The sequence below is a fragment of the Tigriopus californicus genome, chromosome 6 (assembly GCF_007210705.1).
Source record: "Tigriopus californicus strain San Diego chromosome 6, Tcal_SD_v2.1, whole genome shotgun sequence".
Lineage (NCBI taxonomy): Eukaryota > Metazoa > Arthropoda > Copepoda > Harpacticoida > Harpacticidae > Tigriopus > Tigriopus californicus.
Genome location: NC_081445.1, coordinates 10,700,692 through 10,715,617, shown reverse-complemented (window position 1 = coordinate 10,715,617; position 14,926 = coordinate 10,700,692). Strand labels below are relative to the sequence as shown.

Below are 14,926 nucleotides of genomic sequence, written 5' to 3'. Positions count from 1 at the left end.
CGACTTTTCCATTATTTGGGAGGACTATACCTAGATCTTTCATGGATGAGACCTGCTCAATATCTTTACCTCCATTATCTATGAGTCCTTTGTAAGGCTACTGGAATCTTGGCCATTCCTACCAGAAACTAACTTTGCATCCTTAGAATAAGAAGAGAGACTGCTAGTGATGCTAAGCTTTTGAAGCAGGCCAACGAATATTATTAAAAGGAGGGGCCCCTAAGAAGGAGCCCTGGGGAACACCTGACTTGACATGATATATGTCACTAAGGGATCCTCAACCTTAACCAATTGCTTCCCACCAAAAATGAAACTTCTTAACCAACTGAGAACCTGGCCTTGGGTCCCAATACCATAAAGTCAATTCGACAAAAGGCCATGATCTACTTCCTCAAAGGCCCTGGCAAAATGAAGATGGACAACATCAACTGACTCATGTCTCTCTAGTTCAATAGTCTGTTCTTTGTGTTCAATCAATTGGGTAACCGTGCTAAAATTTTCTCGGAACCCATGCTGGCCAGGAGGAAGTTTATCATGGACTTCCAGAAACTCTGCAAGTTTGAGCTTCATGATTTTCTCAAACACCTTCGCAATGTTCGAAGTGAGAGAAATCGGCCTATAATTACTGGGGAGCGACGTATCTCCCTCTTTAAAAATTGGAACAACGTGAGCTAACTTTAATGAAGATGGAAACTTGCCCTTATCCAAGATACAACGCATCAAGTACGAGAAAACAGGAGCAAGAAACAGTGAGCATCCCATCAGAAACTGAGATGTCACGCCATCAGGACCAGGAGAACTTGAAAGCCTCAAGTCCTTGATGGCCTCTAACGCATCTTGATCTGTGACTACAAGATCATCTAAACGCTCAACTTGACTGACCTTGTCAATCTCAACAGACTCATCTTCAGAGCAATGAGCTGTTGCTTCTGAACTCAATGGGGTTGAAAACACACTAGAGAACTGATCTCCAAGCCTGTTAGCCCTCGTCTCTACATTGCTAATGGCTTCCCCATCAACAGGGTGTTTCATCTTTCTCTTAGAGTTCGCATAAGAGAAAAAAGCCTTCGGATTCGACCTGACCTCCTGAACCACCTTGCTCTCAGTTTGTAACTGGTCATTTTCGATGGAGGCATAATCTTATCCTGAACTACGTCCAACTTATTTGGGAGACTACCCACAATTATTTGAGTTGCTCTTCAGCCTTTTTGCTAATTGGCAACTCCTTTTGAACAAAGTCTTCCTATATTTTGGAATTTTTTTCCGTGTCCCACCTTTCGGAACACATTCAGAGATTGTTTCCACATTTATTGGCATTTATTGATTTGGCCACCCGACATCAGATTTGATGATTGGGGTATGAGCTAAAACTTCCTCAAAAACTGAAACTAGTAATATATCAACGGCTGCATCTATGGACAATTCCTGTTTCTGAATTCAAACCAGGTCTAGTTCTTAGTGTAATATGGGGCCACTGTTCATCAGCCCTTCTGCCTTTTTGCTAGTTTTCAACTCTTTTTGAACAAAGGTTTCCAATATTTTGGATTTTTTGTCCTTGTACCACCTTTCGGAAAACCTTCAGAGATTGCTAGACCGGAGCAAACTTGTTTACAAAGTGAAGCTAATTTATCAATGGCTGCATCTATGGACAAATCTTGTTTCAGAATTGAAACCAGATCCATGTCCTCTAATCTTCCTATAATCAACGGCCAATGTTCATCTTTGAACTTGAACTTAGCCAGACCGACCTTTTTGGCCGTTTTTACTCTAGAGTACGCCGGTTTTTGAGTAATGGTCGACCCTATCTCAAGAACATGATGATCTGACAGATTACCAGGTGTCACATTGACACATTGGATAAAATCAAGGTCATGGGAAAAGACCAAATCCAAAACGTTATTTGCCCTGGTGGCTACACCTACATGCTAAAAGAAGTTCAGCAAGATCGCAAACTCCTCCAGCTTTTCGAACGACTGAGATGTCAATTTCGAAATGGGAAAAAAACTAATTTGTAGATCATTCCTATCATATAGGCATACACTGCCATGTGGGAAAATGGGATTATCAGGTCGTACCCTATCACAACGAACTAAGTTCAAATCAACTATGGTTAGTTCTTCAATTAAGACCCCTGGCCGAAGACAGGTTTCTGTTAAAGAGATGAATTAAAATGATGTCAAGTGTGCTCTTTCTAAAAAAACAGAAAGATCGCCTCTTTCCCCTCTATGGGTCATCTTCTTTTTGCCGTGCGCCATCCAGGTCTTCTAGAAATCCATGCCTTAACCAACCTGAACAAACTTCTTAGGGATAAAAAGTATTCATCTATATTAACCAAATTACTAAAAAGTCAGCACTTAGGCTAACCTTTCTTTAACACGGTAGGCCTAATGTCGTTCGTTGAAAATATCATACGCGTAAATCTAGTGAGGAATCATAGTCAGGCGTGTCCCAAAAGCCGGCCTAAAGTATTTTCTTAACCAGGGCACCTCAATCCTACCCTTGTTGAAAAGAATACATGACTGTGCAACTTTTTCTCCAATCCCTTTTTTAAGCATTAATAATATTAAACCTTACTTTGGAATCCCATTGGCAGTGAAAGATTTCATAATTATTAACAATAAATGTGAGACGTTTACATTTGCCAAACTAGAGCAGGCACCTGGCTTGTAACGTTATTTACCTAAACTAGAGACTTTAGTCTCTAACCTAAACCAAGTTGCGTAGTTGCACACCTCTTTGTTGTTACATGGACAAAGTTAGTAAAAGCAAAATGTGTTGTCAGGAAAGATGCACCAGGATTATAGCACGTTTTCAAATATTGACCGAAATATCTGGACAACCCTGTATCACCCTTGATGTAAGCACCACGTGGAGAACATGTTTTGAAGCTGGCCACCACCTAAAACAAGGCTTTAGATTTTGGCGCACAAACTCTGGTAACTCTTGTTATTACATTTAGAGGGCTTATAATATACTAGTGATGGGGATCAAACAAAAAATCACCGGAGGTTGCAAGTAGGGCTACCAATTTACATTTTCAATGGCATACGGCATTACTAGCGGAATATCGAAAACCCGTTAGTTAATCACAAAATGTAACCCTGAATTTTCTTCGATCAAACCAGGGTCACCTTTTTGGTCAAGCCTAATATTCTACGATACGTTAGAAAGGGCCTTGCTTTGACTTTCCTAGCTTTCTGGCGATCCTGATTTTGGAAATTTGTTCGATCCCATCTCTACAATATACTCTAAAAAGTAGTGGTTATCAGTAGGCTCCGACAAATTATGTTGGATTTTTGGCCCAAATATGTCATTTTTATGAACCCAAATACGTTGATTTTTTGTTGACCAAAAACGTTTCGGTTTGTTGCTTCTGTCCCGTTTATTTTTCCTAGCATAAAAAATAGGGCTGGCCAAAACTTGCAGATAAATATGGTCGTTATTGACACCAATTTTGCATAGAAAATCAAACACACTTACACGAACAATTGCGAACAAACTTTTCAAAACATATGCCATAGCACGTTCGAGGGGGGGGCTATTTATGCCTTCAATATCAAGCAACACATAGATGAAACGGAATATTACATCATAATATCTTCAAGCACTGGTAATTGAACCTGCTGTCCCTAAGAAGCAGATTCTTGCCGTGTCCATGCTGTCTCTCTATTAGTAGACCTTGAAAAAACACCAGTTTCCCTTTTGGCCGAACATTTTTGATAGTTGGGAAAAAATTAAAAAGAGTTGGAAAATATGCGAAAAAGTTGAAAAAAGGTTGGGAATGAACGAAAAAAGGCGATGAATTGCAAAAACGTTGCTCCCATGGCCAAAAGGTCATTGTTAGTCCTGTTTATTGCCCTTTTCCGTTGTCAAATTCTAGGAAAACAATTGTTTATTATTTGTTTATTGATCACTAGGGCGGGTAAGGACATTGTACTAAAAAGGACCAAATATTTAAATTATATTTAATCGAAAAGCTGCAAATATTTAAAAAATATTTAATACTGAAATGCGTAAACAGGCCAGACTCTTGAGTTTATTGACGACGAGAGAAATAATAGTTTGCAATCACAGTTTGTGCCAAATTATCCTCCTTAAAACTCTGCCGGTGGTCCGAAAATACGTGTTTGAACTGGCTGAAGGAGCGCTCAACATCAACTGAGACCATAGGACAAAATTTGAGGGCAGCAACAGTGGCAGGTTCAATGCCAGCCGGAGGGGTCTGTAGTTGCCCCTGGATCACCAAATCCACTTCCTTCAATGTCTTGAGCCCAGGGTTCTTTGTCAAAACTCTCAACAATTTCTCCTTAAAAATGTTGCCTTTGGATCCTGGAATGCTTAAAATGAAAAATATGTGTGAAGACCACACCACCGGACTGGTATGTTGGGAAAGAGTAGAAATTGGGAAGCATAGAGTTTTTTTAAGTTAGGTTCGAATAGTATATCATTCTGTGGCGCTTTGAGTATTCATAACCGATCAAGATACTTGCGAAAAATCAAGAAGTAAGTTGAGTTGAAAATATAGATCTAAAATTGACTCTTTAAGCTGGCGCGGACTTATTTCCATATGGCATCACTGAATAGTCTTTGTTGTTAAAAAATTGGAAATTTAGCGCTCATAGATCTACTGACCTTAAAGGGCTGTATTTGAACGTGCATTGTCTCGTTTAAAAAAAAGAGCACAAAGATTACGATTTGAGTGGAAACAGCCGTTGAGAGAGAGTTTTTATTCATCTCTAGAACAGAAACTTGGCTTTGAATAGAGGTCTTAGATGAAGAAGTAACTATGGTTGGTTTCGACTTCGTTCGTTGTGATAGGGTACGTCCTGATAATCTCATATTCCCACATGGGGGTGTATGTTTATACGTTAGAATTGATTTGCACTCTTGTTCAAATGTCGAATGGAGAAGTAGAGGTCTTAGTTTGTCATGTACAGTAAGCTCTTTCATGTCAGCTCTCCGATTCACTGGAAATGAGTTGGATCAAGCAATAAGGGCCCATATTTGCAACGTCACACGGCCCAAAATAAACGGGAAGAGGCACGGTAGATTGCTATATAAACTGTCCTTGCCTTGCCTTGAACGCAATTTCTTTTCCGGACACTAAGTGACCTGAGCCACTAATTGGAAATCAGATTTTAATAGAATTAGCCAAAAACAACACAAACGCATTATAATTCAATATCAAGGAATTGGCCCATTCGGCCCTTTATTTGGTAGAGGCTGAATGACAAAGCGCCCTCTGGAGTGCAGAACGTAAAGCATACTTCGTGTAGCGTAAGGGGGCTATTTCTCGTAAGTTTTCTTTGTGGGGGACTTTATTTTTCCGGCTAGCGTTGTAGAGTGGGAGGCTAGTTCCGATGGATGTATTCAAATTTCGAAATCGACATCTCAGTCGTTCAAAAAGCTGGAAGAATTTGCGATCTTACGCAATCTCTTCCAGCGTGTTGGTGTAGCCACCAGAGCGGATAATGTTCTGGATTTGGTCTTTTCCAATGACCTTGATCTGATCCAGTATCTCCATGTGTCGCCCAATAATCTGTCAAATCATCATGTTCTTGAGATAGGGTCGACCAATACTCAAAAGTCGACGTGCTCTAGAGTAAAACTGGCCTAAACGGTCGGTCTGGCTAGGTTCATGTTCAGAGATGAACATTGGCCGTTGATTATAGAAAGGTTAGGATAGCTTGACCTTGTTTTAATGATGAAAAAGGAATCGTCCATAGATGTAGTCTTAGACAAGATGATTGTAGTTTTTGGGGACGTTTGTTCCTCTCTAGTGATCTCTCAATGTGTTTCGAGAGGTGGCACACGAACAAAAAATCTAAAATATAGGAAACCTTTGTTCAAAAAGAATTGCAAATTAGCAAGAATATTAAAAAACACTTCCAATCCAGTAGTTGTGGCTAATCTCCCAAAAAAATCACGTTGAGATAGATGGTTAATTAGCAATGCCGAGGTTATGGCTAACATACTTGGAGATCAATGCTCGTGGGTGTTTTGAGCCCTATTGAGCTTAGAAGCAAACAGCTCATTGCTCTAACCATGAGTCTGTTGAGATTGAGAAGGTTAATTAATTTGATTGATTTGATGATCTTGCAGTCACAGATCAAGATGCTTTAGAGGTAATCAAGGACTTTTTCAAGTTCTCTTGGTACTGATGGTGTGATATCTCAGTTTCTGATGAGATGCTCACTGGTTCTTGCTCCTGTTTTCACATACTTGTTGCAATGAATTTTGGATCAAGACATGTTTCCATCCTTTTTGAAGCTAGCTCATGTTTCGATTTTCAGAGGAGGAGATAAGTAATTATAGGCCGATTTCTCTCACCTCGAATATTGCGAAGTCGTTTGACAAGATCATGAAGTTCAAACTTGTTGAATTTCTTTAAGTCCATGAAGTCCTTCCTCCTTGCCAGCTTGGGTTCCGAGCGCACTTTAGCACGGTTACCCAACTGATTGATCATATCGAGCAGGTTATTGAGGGACTAGAGAGCCATGAATCAGTTGATGTAGTCTATCTCGACTTTGCCAAGGCCTTTGACAAGGTAGATCATGGTCTTTTAGTTAACAGGCTCCATGAGATTGGGATCCAAGGCAAGGTTCTCAATTGGTTAAAAAGTTTCATTTCTGGTAGGAAGCAATTGGTTAAGGTTGAGGGATCCCTTAGTGACATACATGATGTCAAGTCAGGTGTTCCCCAGGGTTCGATCTTAGGGCCCCTCTTGTTTATAATATTCGTTGCCCCGCTTCAAAAGCTTAGTATCACTGCCAGTCTCTCTTCTTATGCTGACGATACAAAGTTAGTTTCTGGTAGGAATGGCCAAGATTCCAGTAGCCTTGCAAAGGACTTAAATCGAATCTACTCTTGGGTAACTGAGAGTAATATGGCCCTGAACGGAATGAAATTCCGCTCAATGACATTTGGGTCAACTCCTTTAAATACTCCACTCGTAGATAATGGAGGTAAAGATATTGAGCAGGTCTCATCTATGAAAGATCTAGGTGTAGTCCTCCAAAATAATGGAAAGTTCGATGAGCATATCCAGCTGAAGGTGGGTAAGGCTTTTCAAATGTGTGGTTGGATATATCGCACGTTTAAGTCCAGAGATAGCATCACGATGCTAACTCTGTACAAGTCGATTGTCCAGCCACATCTTGAATACGCCTCACCCATTTGGGCTCCAATGAGTTCAGCAGGTTTGCAAAAGGTCGAGCAAGTCCAAAGATGTTTCACTAGGAACATCACAGGAATGAGAGAGCTCTCGTATTGGGAAAGGTTAGAACGGTTGGGATTGTACAGTACTCAGAGAAGGTACGAAAGGTATCTGATATTGTACGTTTTCAAAAGTATCCATGAGCTTTGTCCCAACCCAGGGTTTAGGGTCAATTCTAGTGACCGTAGAGGCTTAATGTGCGTTTTGAGAGCACCTTCAAGTCTTCGAGAATCCAGGCTAGTTCGAACAATGAAGTCCACATCTCTTCTTTCTCGGGCTCCTTCATTGTTTAATTTACTTCCCCCTGATATTCGTAGGGAAAACGTAAGCCTTGTTGATCCGGTAGCATCTTTCAAGTTAGACTTGGACAAATTTTTAGAGAGCATTCCAGATCAACCCTACATTCAAGGACTAGCTCGGTTTGCCAACTCAAATTCATTGGTAGACCAAATAACATATAAATAATGAAAGGTAATAAATAGACGAATTATAACCTTTCATTTTAATAGTACTGGGCATTACATTCCTTGTAGCGGTTAGAAAAGCCCGTGGAAAACAAACCAAAAAAAAGAAACCCCCCAGAGATTTTAAAATCTTAGTTAACTATCCCTATCAGCGAAATGGAATAGCACAAGAGTAAGAAAGGGTCTTTTGAGTCGAATAAAGATTGGATGCTGAGGATATTTACGGATTCACATTTACTTGACCCATTTGGTCTGGTGGAATCATTTACTTATTCTCAGAGAGCCCGTCAACAAAAACAGATCATATCTGATGACTCGATGAAGCAAATTAATGTGGGTGGAAGCAACCTCCAGTTTTATTACTTGCAGGGATGACAAAGTCCTCCAGAAGTATCAGTGGAAGTGGTAACAAAACCAAGCCGATCATGTTGTTTGGAGTCCCTAAGTACACTCACAAAACGATTTATACACTATATTAATGTGTTTCGAGACTTCACTATCAAGAAGAATCATAGTACGTTTGTTTGTTTGTTTGCTTCTTCGGAGTTAGATGACAGCTCACTCGCTCGGCCTGCCATCTTCTCACCTGACACTTTTTTCTCATTGTTCAAGAGGGCTCTCAGTTGTTAAGCCCATACAAACAATATATCGTGAGACTTCTTAGATTATATCTTTAATGGTTGAAAGCTTGTGTACCTACCAAAAGCAAATAGATTTCGGTTCAAGTCATCACTATAAATAGAATGGTGTTAAAAAGGGTGGAATTAAAACTCAGAATAGTGTTGTACATTGGCGATTTTACATTTCTGGGTATTTTATACATTATACACCCAGTTTTAAAACAACATATGACAAGGTGATGAAAATAACATTAGTGATAGTGATTAGTTATTGATCTGAATACCAAGGTTCTAACATAACTCACACGTTTTTTGACCCACTGAAGAGCTAGTGCGCATTGCACTTTCGTTGTCTGCCCTCTGAGCACTGTCCACCTCCATGTCTAGAGAACTCCTTGGTCCAGTGTAACGTCGTCCATGATTGAACCAGGGCTTTAGTCACGAAATTAAAAGTAACGAAATAACAGTCATTTATTTATTTTTTCAAAAAAGGAACGATAATTCCATTACATTTTAAAATTTTGTAACCGTAAGGCCCAAAAGCTAAAAGAATTATTCGTTACTCGTTTCTTTTTCAGCTTCCAGAATGGCCTTGAATTTTTGGTTTTTCAGCTGAGGAAACTTAAGGCTCAACAGAAATTGCCATTTCTGTGCTATTTCCATCTAGCATATTATAAGCAATGAAAGTCAGGGTCGAAAATTGTGCTTGCTCTTAACTACTCTGAGGGTGTTCTTGGTTTTGGATCTTGTTGCATTTGCTACTTTCTTGTTTTCATCTTCTTAATCAAATTCAGTTGAACCAAAGACCTTATTCAGTGCGATTGTCAAGCTAGGAAAATCTTGCTTTGGCTTGAGTATGATGCATCATATTCCAGAAGCCTCCACATTTCCATGACTTAAGGCATAGGCTTTTAACAAGGAAGCTTTACCGGCTGGATAATGTCTAATACTGATTTCCATCATGACTTTTGCGAGTTTGTTTCAAACCTTCAACAATTATTACCCCATGCTGGGTCCCAATCTTGACTCCTCAAAATATTATGATACATTACGTTCAATCTGAACAAATATGGCAATATTAAATGCCAATGCTAAGTATTGAAAAATGTTGACACCAAGTCATGTTACCCGCGTTAGGACTGCTTGAGGCAAAAAAGCCAATTTATCTAGCAAAGCATGGTCTTGATGGGGCAAAAACCATAACAAATTGGTCATCTAGACTATAGGAAAATCAACAAGTAACGCCATTAATTTTTTTTAAGTCGCGGTTGTGTAACGAATTATTATTTTTGACCAAGGTAATTGTAACTGTAGTTCATGCCTTTTTTTGAGGAACACGACTAATGCCCTGGATTAAACTAAAGTCTAAACGTAAAACCTACTCACAGAATGAGAACTTAAACAAGAACATTCGGACGAAAAGGCTTTAGATTTTGACTTACACTTGTGTCAGTTATTTATAAAATATTTCAATGAAAAATTGTATGAGCTAGACACGAGTTTTAATCTAGCAACTTCCTCGCCACCTAGTTTTCGAAAACCACGCAACCTCACTTTGTTGTCATGATTGGGTCAACGGACTTTTCGAGTCCGATTTTGGTACTTTAGTTGCGTGATTATGAAAATGCGGCATTGCGTTTGATTGAAGCTTGAAGCTATAACATATATTGATAAGCCAACGAGATTTCTTTTCAGGTATCTACTATGTGCGAAGATATAAGCGTCGTCACCAATTCAAGACTCAGATACAAATGGTAGGCATGAGGCCAATGAATTGGTAGTCTTTTTCAACCACCCTGACATTTTTAATGACAGCCCTACCTTTGATATTTTTCAAAATAACCAACAGACCAAGCCCAACCAGCCAAAGGCCAAAAGAAATAGAGTAGCCCTTAATTTATTCTACGATTATGGGTAGTCATTAAGCTGAAAGTTAAAGATGGCACACTCAGTATCATACATGTGAACATAGCCGACATCAAAAAACGTCTGGTGGGATAATGAAAAGGGGCGGGTTATCCTCATTCGTAAGAGGGAGGTATTTAGACATGTTGTCTCATGTTGTGATGGTAAATAGTTTTTGATAAGCTATTTTATCATTCTAAAACTATGAAGTGAGAAAAAGTTTTTCCAAGCTGATTCACACAGATAGTACGGGATGGTGGCCACATTTACAGACAGAGATTCAAACCTGGCTGGTTTCACCCATTCAAAGACTGGTCTGACATAGTTTCAATCCAATCTAAAACGGGGTATAGTTACGACGGGGGTAAGGAAACCCCCCGTGATCTTCATTGGATGACTCATGGAATTGAGGATGGCCATAACGAGTCCGTTCCACGCAATGAGACAAATTGATAATCACGCAACTAAAGTACCAAAATCGGACTCCGAAAGTCCGTTTGACATGCAGCTAAGGGTTGCGAGGTGGCGAAATTCACCGCCAAATAACTCAAAAGTGGCTGCATGAAAAAGTCGTTTGCGGCGTTAAATTTCAGTTGGCGGTAAGCCGAAAATGTGGCGGAATGAAAAAGTTGTTTACGGTTTGAAATTTTAATTGGCGGGACGCCAAAAATGTGGCGGCATATGGCGGAATGAAACCTGAAGGAACTTGTAGAAAAGGCGTGTTTGGTAATGTTGCAACTTTTAGTTGTTGCTTTCATTTTCAGTTCCACATGTTTTTGACCTGACTCATTTTATCTAAATTCAGCTTAGTTTAAAGAAACGTCATTGTTTTGTTGCAATGGTATCTGAAATGAAATGGATGAGAGAGTTAATTGCAATTTGCTCAATGGCATGTGTGGGTTGGTTTTGGGTGGGATTCTTTTTAGTTCAAGCCTTGACTCAAAGTGCTTTCACACAATAACAAGATCCAGCTCAAGCTTTTCCCTAATATGCAACTAGCATCACAATACTTCACATATAAAAGAGCAAATATTAAAATACTTGCATTTTAGTCCAGGTGTCTTCAGCCTGAGGGAGAGTTGAGATAAAGCACTGAGAGGAAACAAACTAAATCTAGAAACCTGCATGGATAGGGGCATATTAATTTAGGCGTTCCAAGCTAGGAGACAAGAGGACATTTGATCTTTGAAGACTTTGAAAGTTCTTCATGTTATATTGTTTTGTTTTTTACGGGCTTTTCTAATGGCCCAGTGGGTCAACTTACAAACGGACTACGTAACGGGAAAATAATCCCCAGCACTATCAAAATGAAATGTTATATTTCGTCTATTTATTACCCTTTCATCTTTATATGATCTTTGAGATTTGGTCAAAAGTAGCATAGAATCTTGCAAAATTAGTTCCAATTTGCCCTTTTACATGCTCTTTTTCGATTTCACACATGCTTAAAGTTTTCCGTTTGATATATTTTTCCCGAGCTCTAGTTGCGATAAATTGATCTTAATAGTGTTCCATTTATAAGTAAGTAAAATTGTCCGCATGTGGCGCAATTTGGCGGAATGGGAATGTCAAAATGGCAGAATAGGTTTTTAAAAATCTGGCAATCCTGATGCAAGTCTCCAAGACTTCCCAGCACTCCAATCACTCCAATATAGATTGGTCGATCATAGAGAGTGCATCGCCCATTGACGACCTGATTGAGGACCTGGACGGGAGAGAGCATTGCCAACGGAAACGGTTTTTGTCCATCCCCAACTTGACACGAGCGGCAATATCGGTGAGGACATTGACGACTTGGACGACGCTCTGGTCGCTATTCACCGTTCGAAAGCCTCCATTCTCACTTAGCATCAATCGGATTCAGGTTAGCTCATCTTGACTATCAACTATGTAGCTTGGATATCGTTTGTTTGTTTGTTGTCTGTTTAATTCAGGGTTCAAATGGTTTTGAGAAGCGGAGGGGGGGATTGTTTGAGACTAGAGGCTACTCAAGATTGATTATACGTTCAAATGTATCAGCCTAACCCATTTCCCAAACCCAACCATCATTATTAGCTCATGCTTTGCCTCCAGTAGAACGTAGCTTTGTTGATAACAGGGATTTTTTTACGGTTGGAGAGGATGGTCCAAGATCTGGTGAACTTGATCCGTCAAAAGAGAGGCCCATAAAGGGGCTATATTTGAACGTGCATCGTCTGATTTCTAAATAAGACAGCACAAAAATTAAGATCTTAGAAGAAATAGCCGTGAAGAGAGAGAGAGATTTCATTCATTTCTATAACAGAAGCCTGGCTTCGACCAGGGGTCTTAGATGAAGAACTAACCATAGTTGGTTTCAACTTAGTTCGTTGTGATGGGATACGCCCTGATAATCCCATATTCCCACATGGGGGTGTATGCCTATGAGCTAGGAATGACCAAAAATGTCGGGCTGGCTAAGTTAAAGTTCGAAGACTGGCCTCTAATCATAGAAAGATTAGAAGAACTTTTCCTGATTTCAATTCTGACATAGGCCTATTGATAAATTAGGTTCAGTTAGTTTTTGGAGCAAGTTTGCTTTTAGTGCAATGTTTTTACCCGCCCTAGTCATGATGTATTACAACCAATTATTGTTGTTTATTTCAGATAGCACAATGTCATCTAGCGACGATAGCATGATACACACACCTGTGGTAGAGGTGGAGAGCCCAGAGTCGAAAATTGCTCGGTTGGACGCGGCCCTTCAAGCCAAAGAGGCGGCCCTTGAAGCCAAAGAGGCGGCCCTTGAAGAAATGAAAAAGTCCAACAAACAACTTCGTGAAGAGATGGCTTGTATGAAGCTTGCTGATAAGCTGAAGGAGACACTTTCCTTAGCAACGAGAGGAAATGAAGACCCCAAGCAGTTGGCACGACAATTGGCCGAAAACATCGATGAAGCAAAAGACTACGTGGGGTCTTTAAATTATAATGCGAATGTTTATTAGATCTTGGTAAATAGTTGGCTAGTTCAAGGTTAAATACTCAAATGACTTGAAGTTTTGTAGAGTAGAACTTCGATTGAACGATATTGTCCGTCAGCAGAGTTTGTGGACTCATGTGGAGTCATGGTGGACTACGCACTCACGAACGAATTTTTTTACGTCTTTGGCCAAACCGGGCCAGACAAACCGATCTGACAGCAAACGCCGTGTGGCTGTTGTACCAGCATGGGCTAGACGATGAATGGTCGCGATGCACATTTCCCGAACGCTGGAGGGAACAAAAGGACGCAATTGAGAGGCTCGACAGTCGCACAACACAGACATGGATTGAAATTGGATGTCCCGGAAGGGTCTGGAAGTTGAGCGATATTGTTGAGTCTCAGGACAAGAACGTTGAGCCTCGACAATTGCTGTGAGGAGTGGATCAACTACCTCGATGTGATCGATGGGAGCCCTCGAAAGACCATCAGCTACGTAATTTTCCTCTCCTCTCATGTAACGAATGTCGCACGTGAATTGTGCTACATAGGCTATGCGCCTTGACTGTGTTTCTGATTGGTTAGCGTTGGATTTGATGAAGGCAGTGATCAAGGGCTTGTGATCAGTCACGATGTGAAAGTGAGAACCCTCAACAAAATATTTGAAATGACGCACGGATAAGTAAATTGCCAAGAGTTCGCGATCATAGGTCGAGTAACGGGTTTCAGTCAGCGTTAACTTTTTACTAAAGAATGCTAGTGGGCGCCAAATATCCCGGATCCGTTGCTCTAGCACTGCTCCCACGGCAACCTTTGAAGCGTCGCACACTATTCTGGTGGGCGCCGAACGGACTGGAAAAGCCAGTCTTGAGGTTTCTGAAAGCAAGTGCTTTAGACCCTCGAAAGATTTTGTTGCCTCCTTGCTCCAATGGAGAGCCGAGTCACTAGGAGTAACCATCGAATTCAAGGGAAGGAGACGTTCGGCTGCTCCTTTAATGAACCGATGGTAAAAGTTCACGATCCCCAGAAAACGACGCAATTGTTTTGAGGATTCAGGTTTCGGAAAGTCTCTGATTGCTTTGACTTTCGATGGTAGTGGTTCCAACCCAACTGGCCCAATCTTATACCCTAAAAAATCCACCGAACTTGATGCGAAAACTGACTTTTCCACGCTGCACACCAATCCAAAATGTCGGAGGCGATCGAACACTTGTCTTAGGTGAGAGACATGATCGGCTAAAGAGGTGGAACCGACCAAAACGTCGTCGACGTAGACGAAAACGAAAGGTAACCCGCGAAAAACCTCGTCCATAAAACGTTGGAAGGTTTGTCCAGCATTTCGGAGGCCGAAAGGCATTCTTACATATTCGTACAGGCCGTAGATTGTTGTGATGGCGGTCTTCCTAATATCTTCTTTGTTCATCGGAATTTGATGATAGGCTTTTATCAAGTCCAATTTTGAGAAGATTCTTGCCCCTTGAAAATTGAATGCGAAGTCATGGAGGTGAGGAAGTGGATAGGAGTCGACCGTAGTTTGAGCGTTCAGCGCTGTGTAATCGCCGCATGGCCTCCACTCACCATTCGGTTTCTTGACCATATGCACAGGACTTGAATAATCGCTCTTCGAAGGCCTCAAGATACCACTCTCTAGCATTGATCGCAGCTCTCTGCGAAGTCCATCTGCTTTCTCGGGAGACATCCGTCTAGGTTTTGATGAAACTGGGCGACCATTAGTCTCTAAGATATGCCGCACCGAATGTTTTGGTGAAGGAAGATGTCCCTT

General features: G+C 40.7%; 1 long non-coding RNA gene across 1 annotated transcript; it reads left to right on the top strand.

The window, feature by feature from the left end:
* The first annotated feature begins 11,814 nt into the window (after positions 1-11,814).
* On the top strand, positions 11,815-12,967 carry LOC131881930 (uncharacterized). The gene is made up of 2 exons (XR_009373421.1): positions 11,815-12,069; positions 12,831-12,967. It is a non-coding gene; the product is annotated as an uncharacterized LOC131881930 (long non-coding RNA).
* The last annotated feature ends 1,959 nt before the right edge of the window (positions 12,968-14,926 follow it).